The sequence below is a fragment of the Tachyglossus aculeatus genome, chromosome 1 (genome assembly GCF_015852505.1).
Source record: "Tachyglossus aculeatus isolate mTacAcu1 chromosome 1, mTacAcu1.pri, whole genome shotgun sequence".
NCBI classification, from domain to species: domain Eukaryota; kingdom Metazoa; phylum Chordata; class Mammalia; order Monotremata; family Tachyglossidae; genus Tachyglossus; species Tachyglossus aculeatus.
This window is the reverse complement of record NC_052066.1, coordinates 99,554,573-99,561,452: the sequence shown is the minus strand read 5'-3', so window position 1 is coordinate 99,561,452 and position 6,880 is coordinate 99,554,573. Positions and strand designations below refer to the sequence as shown.

Here is a 6,880-nt window from a genome sequence, read left to right as displayed (position 1 = left end):
AGAATAGATAAATAGAATTATAGCTATATGCACATCATAATAAAATAAATAGAGTAATAAATATGTACAAATATATACAAGTGCTGTGGGGAAGGGGAAGGGGGTAGGTCAGAAGGAGGGAGTGGGTGCAATGGGGAGGGGAGGAGGAGGAGAGGAAAAGGGGGGCTCAGTCTTGGAAGGCCTCCGGGAGGAGATGAGCTCTCAGTAGGGCTTTGAAGGAAGGAAGAGAGCTTGTTTGGCAGGTGTGGTGGGAGGGCATTGCAGGCCAGGGGTAGGACATGGGCCAGAGGTCGATGGCAGGACCGGTGAGAACGAGGCACAGTGGGAAGGTTAGCAGCAGAGGAGCGGTGTGAGTGGGCTGGGTTGTAGAAGGAGAGAAGGGAGGTGAGGTAGGAGGGAGCAAGGTGATGGAGAGCTTTGAAGCCAATAGTGAGGAGTTTTTGCTTCATGGGAAGGTTGATAGGCAACCACTGGAGATTTTTGAGGAGGGGAGTGACATGCCCAGAACGTTTCTGTAAAGAGATAATCTGGGCAGCAGAGTGAAGTATAGACTGAAGTGAGGAGAGACTGGAGAATGGGAGATCAGAAAGGAGGCTGATGCAGTAATCCAGTCAGGGTAGGATGAGAGATTGAACCAATAAGGTAGTGGTTTGGATGGAGAGGAAAGAGTGGATCTTGGTGATGCTGTGGAGGTGAGGCCAGTGGGTGTTGGTGATGGACTGGATATGTGGGGTAAATGAGAGAGTGTAGTCAAGGATGACATCAAGGTTGCGGGCTTGTGAGACGGGAAGGATGGTAGTGCCATCGACAGTGACAGGAAAGTCAGGGAGAGGACAGGGTTTGGGAGGGAAGATAAGGAGCTTAGTCTTGGACATGTTGAGGTTTAGGTGGCAGGTGGACATCCAGGTGGAGATGTCCTGAAAGCAGGAGGAGATATGAGCCTGGAGGGAGGGAGAGAGAACAGGGAAGGAGATATAGATTTGCGAGTCATCTGCATGGAGATGATAGTTGAAGCTGTTCACCAAAGGAGTGAATATAGATGGATAACAGAAGGGGACCATGAAGTGACCCTTGAGGAACCCCTACAGTAAGGAGATGGGAGGGGGTGGAAGAGCCTGCGAAGGAGACTGAGAATGTACGGCCAGAGAGATAAGAGGAGAACCAGGAGAGGACAGAATCTGTGAAGCCAAGGTTGGATAATGTGTTGAGGAGAAGGGGATGGTCCACATTGACAAAGGCAGCCGAGCGATCGAGGAGGATTAGGATAGAATAGGAGCCATTGGACTTGGCAAGAAGGAGATCATTGGTGACCTTTGAGAGGGCAGTTTCGGTGGAGTGTAGGGGCGTTCTAGGAGTTCATCATGGCAGCAGTTTGGATCGAGAGGAGGGGGCAGAATCTAGAGATGTTATGTAGGTAGAATTAACAGGATTTGGTGACAGATTTAATATATGTGTGGAATGAGAGAGATGAGTTGAGGAAATGCCAAGGATATGGACATGTAAGACTTGGAGAATGGTAGTGTTTTCAATGTTTATGAGAAAGTTGAGGGGAGAACAGGATTTGAGGGAGAAGATGAGCTCTTCCAAGAGCCTAGTACAGTTCTCTGCACAGGGTATTTATAAATGCATTCAATAAATATTATTAATCAGTTCATTGATCAGTAAGTGTGTTGAAGTGGTGTGAATTTTAGGTAAAAGTTCTAGTTTTTAAAATGACATTATAAAGTTGGCTCATAATCACCTGGTGTTTCTGCAGGATCCTCTGCCTCAACAGTCACTATCCAATTTTCTTTCTATTGTTTTCTTTGCTTTCTATCCATTCAGCATGGTCTAGGGGAAAGAGCCAGGCCAGGGACTCAGGACACCTTGGTTTCCTTTTTGTTTTTGTGTTTTGTTTCTAAAAACAGCTTTTTCACTTGCCTGCTGGGTATCCTTGAGCAAGTCACTCGACTTCTCTGTTCTTAAACACCTGTTCTCTACTCCCCTTAGATTTTGAGCCTCATTATGGGACAGCAACTGGGTCCAATTTGATTTGATTTGATTTACTCCAGTACTTTGTACAGTGTTTGGCTCATAGTAAGAACTTAACAAATATCAAAATTATTGTTCTATAAAATTAGAGATGATTGATTTTTAAATATATTACTGCTGGATCAAATATTATTGTTCCCACTTTGGCAGCAGAAGCTTTTGAATCTGCTGCCGAAGTAAGACGAACTGTAAAAATGTACTCTGACAAAGAACCTATCTTACATTTTTCTTCAGCCTCAAAATCCTCATGCATACTGCATGTTCCTCATTACCTTGTCTAAGCAGGCCCTTTCCAGGTGCTTGGGTGGTAATTTATTTCTCTGATTACAAGTGTTGTGCTTGCTTGGAATGAAAGCTTGGGTATTGAATAAAGAATTGAAATCACTTTTCAAAGGGTCAGGGGGGAATCTTTCAATTTAGATTTTGATTTTCTGAGTTCCCATGTTATTTCATGTGACAACAGGGTTGGATATTGGGAAACCATTGGGTGGGCATGTTGAATTCAAAGCTACGGATAGAGATAAGGATCCCATGTGCTTCGTAGTATTTTCAAACACTGTAGGGAGAGTATGAGTTGAGGAAGTTTTATTCTTCCTTAGCAATCCTTAGTGGGAAACCAGCTCTTGGAGCACGAATTACAATAATGACCTCTAGAGGGATCTGTTTTATTGCTTTTCAGTTTTTTAGTTTAGAGTTAGAAACATCTCTAGAGGGTTTTTTTTTTTTGGTATTAAATGTTGCCGACCTCAGGTTTCCATGAACAGTGGTTGGAGTCACTGTGAGAGGGTCCCCCAAGCCCCTCTTCCTCCTACTCCTCCCACCCCCCAAAAAAAAAAAACAAAACACACCTCCACTACTGCATCCCTGCATAGTAACCCACAGAATGAAATATCATGTTCAGCATACAGAGCAATACTGGATCCAGGTGTTACTCAGGGGTGGTGTGGAATGGAAGCAAGGCTAGGGGACTATTGCTCCCTAACTCTCCCCATTTCCTCCCTCCGACTTCTCGCCAGTTCTGTCTCTTTTCTAACATCTCTTCATGGGTGGTCAGGAAATGCCCTGATAATTTAGCCAGGGTAGAGCGAGAACCTGACAATAAAGGCTGCTTATGGTGACAGAAAAGACTGTGAACCGGAAAAGGGACAACATAACCTGATTGTCTTTAGATAATAAGAGAAGGGCATTCACAAAATGTGCAGTTGGCTATGTTTGGTTTTGTTCTCTGTCTCCCCCTTTTAAACTGTGAGCCCACTGTTGGGTAGGGACTGTCTCTATATGTTGCCAGCTTGTACTTCCCAAGCGCTTAGTACACTGCTCTGCACACAGTAAGCGCTCAATAAATATGATTGATTGATTGAAATCACAAATCAGAGAAGGTTTCAGTAAACAGGAAAACAAAAAATTATTATTATGATATTTGTTAAGTGCTTACTATGTGCCAAGCACTGTTCTAAACACTGGGGTAGGTGGAGCAGTGCTTTGCACATAGTAAGCACTTAATAAATGCCATTGTTATTATTACAGGGTGATCAGGTTGTCCGATGTGGAGCTCACAGTGCTCACAGTCTTAATCCCCATTTTCCCAGATGAGGTAACTGAGGCACAGAGAAGTTAAGTGGTTTGCCCAAGGTCACACAGCAGACAAGTGGCAGAGCCGGGATTAGAACCTACGTCCTCTGACTCCCAAGCCTGTGCTCTAGCCACTAAGCCAGGCTGCTTCTTCAAGCAAGGTGAGAAAGAGGAAGGACATTCTGGAACTGGGATGAAATATAAAGAAAATCTCCAAGCCTATCAGCTAAACCAATCATGACCTTTGAGAAGAACTGTTTGACTAAGTGATTTCCCTGATTCTCCTCCTCAGAGATCCCCAGGCAAAGCTCTGACTGGTCTTACTATCACTCTCCAGGGAGAGGGGCAAGTAAGAAGTTGATGGGCCAGAATCAATCGATCAGTGGTATTACTAAGCAATGCATAAGCATTTTTCAACCCATTTCATTTTGTTAATACAGTAAATGAATGAATCATGAATGCTTTCGGGAATTCAACTCTAGACCAATAACGCTTCACCCCTTTTTAGTCAGTGAGAGCCTAATGTAGTCGTGAGTAGGCAGAACTGCAATAGAAATGCCCAGAAAATAACTTTTTATGAAGATATTCAGAACCTACTCTTTGGAGTTGTCCCAGGAATGGCTTTCTGACAGTTTTTTGGTTTGATCTTATGGACAGAATCCAAAAGTGAAGTTGTTAGGAAACCTGAACCCAGGCTGGCCAAAGAATCTAAGCTCCTCAATGGAAAGGTATCACAGGTCTAAAGCCATAAAGTTACTATAATCACCCCTCTATATTAATGATTGGAGGGTTCTTAAGAGAATGATAATAATATTAATAATGATGGCATTTGTTAAGCGCTTACTATGTGCAAAGCACTGTTCTAAGCGCTGGGGGGATACAATGGGATCAAGTTGTCCCATGTGGGGCTCACAGTCTTAATCCTGATTTTACAGATGAGGTAACTGAGGCTCAGAGAAGTTAAGTGACTTGCCCAAGGTCACACAGCAGACGTGGCAGAGCCGGGATTCGAACCCATGACCTCTGACTCCAAAGCCCGGGCTGTTTCCACTGAGCCACGCTGCTTCTCAATGAGTGATTAATGAAATTGGCAACTGGGAACTAATGTTTCAGTGGAGAAGCAGCATAGCTCAGTGGAAAGAGCATGGGTTTAGGAGTCAGAGGTCGTGGGTTCTAATCCCGGCTCTGCCACTTGTCAGCTGTGTGACTTTGGGCAAGTTACTTAACTTTTCTGTGCCTCAGTTACCTCAACTGCAAAATGGAGGTTAAGACTGTGACCCCCACGTGGGACAACCTGATTACCTTGTATCTCCCCCAGTGCTTAGAACAGTGCTTGGCACATAGTAAATGCATAACAAATACCATAATAATGATTAATTAATAATTAATAAATTAGAAAATAAGTTCTAACCCTGTTCACCAACTGCTTCTTGCCCCTATATATACCTTTACACATACTTTTTGATGCCAAAGTCTACTTTTAGGACTGTCATTCATTCAATCGTATTTATTGAGTGCTTACTATGTGCAGAGCACTGTCACAGATTCATTCATTCAATCGTATTTATTGAGCACTTACTGTGTGCAGAGCACTGTATTAAGCTCTTGGGAAGTACAAGTTGGCTACATATAGAGACGATCCCTACCCAAAAACAGGCTTACAGTCTAGAAGGAAGTGTAATAGAAGTGTAATGTAGGAAAGCAAAGACAATCCCCTGGAAAACACACAAGCAATTCCAACACAATTCAAACACTCAAATCCTAAGTCTTTCTTCACCTTCAAAACCCTTTTTAAAAGTTCATCTCCTTCCAGAGCCATCCTCTGAATAACACCTTGGTCATGTAAATTAACTTCTCTGTGCCTCAGTAAAATGGGAATTTATTGTCTCCTTCCATCCTGCTTAGGCTGTGGATCTGTAATTACCCGAGTGCTTAGTACAGTGCTTGGCACTTATAAGCACTTAATAAATACCACAATCATCACTTTCCCCATCATGCCATCCAACACCCACCTTAGCAGTTGTGTTCATTTCTATTTTTTTTCCTTCGATGGCTTTAGTTTTTATTATTAATATCTAAGTTCTTGCTCTAAGATCTATTACATATACAGCCCTGCTGTGGGTCCAGTGAAAAGAACAACTTTCTGAGAATCAGGAGACCTGGTCTGATTTGGCTAGCTTCCATGGGAGAGGTTTCTGGGTGAAAACCCCCTAGGGTGTTGTTTGATGTGGAAAGGCCCAGCTTGTCTTGTCTTATGCTGTCGAGTTGTCTCTGACCCATAGTGACACCATGGATACATCTCTCCCCGAACGCCCCACTCCATTCTGGTAGTGAATCCATAGAGTTTTTTTGGTAAAAATACAGAAGTGGTTTACCATTGCCCCCTTCCATGCAGTAAATGTGAGTCTCTGCCCTTGACTCTCTCCTTGCTGCTGCGCAGCACAGGGGAGTTTTGACTTGTAGCAGATTGTCTTCCACTCTCAAGCCACTGGCTAAGCTAGGAATGGCATGGACAGACCTCAGCTTGACTCTCCCTCCCATAGTAGAGACTGGTAGAGTACTGGAAACTCTCCAGGTGCGACCCTGAGAAGGGAAAGACCCAGCAGGGATCCTGAAAAATAACTGGTCAAGGTGGGCAAGCAAAGACCACAGTGGCTCCCAAGGGAAACCACCAGCCGGACCATGACATTGAAGCACAACATCGGCTTAACGTTGTAGTCACTTGAGCCACTGAAGTGTCCTGTGTGTCCTAAACCTTCATGGGCCCATCACAGTGGGCTGAACCCTTGCCTGCTTACTTGCTCGTTGATTTTCTTGCCCCAGCAAGTACATGACTGGCAGGGACAAGAGATCACCAGTGGCACTGAGAACCCCCTAACACTATAATCAATTCTTTCATGCACATTCTTGGTCCTGAAGTCTTAGGACCAAGACAGGAGACTCCATCATCCTTGTTTCCTGGGTAATTAGTGCCAACTTGTTTTCTACATTAGACTGAAAGCTCCAGAAGGTCTAAGAATAGGTTGTTATATCTATTGTATATGTCCATGCATCTGGTCCAGGGTTATGCATACCATAGGTATGCCAACCACAGGCTCGTCTATCTCTCCCTCTCACCCATGTCCTGCCACTGCGCTTGAACTTCCTCCCTCTTCATATCCCAAAGACAATCAGTCTCCCCACTTTCAAAACCTTATTAGAAGCTTATTTCTTCCAAGAGGACTTCCCTGACCAAACCCTCAATTTCCTCTTCTCCGATTTCCTTCTGTATCACCCT

The 6,880-nt window shown here is 44.0% G+C and overlaps 1 non-coding gene across 1 annotated transcript; it reads right to left on the bottom strand.

Moving 5' to 3' along the window:
- Positions 1-6,058: 6,058 nt before the first annotated feature.
- Positions 6,059-6,196, bottom strand: LOC119935862. Its single transcript, XR_005453473.1, has one exon. It is a non-coding gene; the product is annotated as a small nucleolar RNA SNORA7 (small nucleolar RNA).
- Between the last annotated feature and the right edge of the window lie 684 nt (positions 6,197-6,880).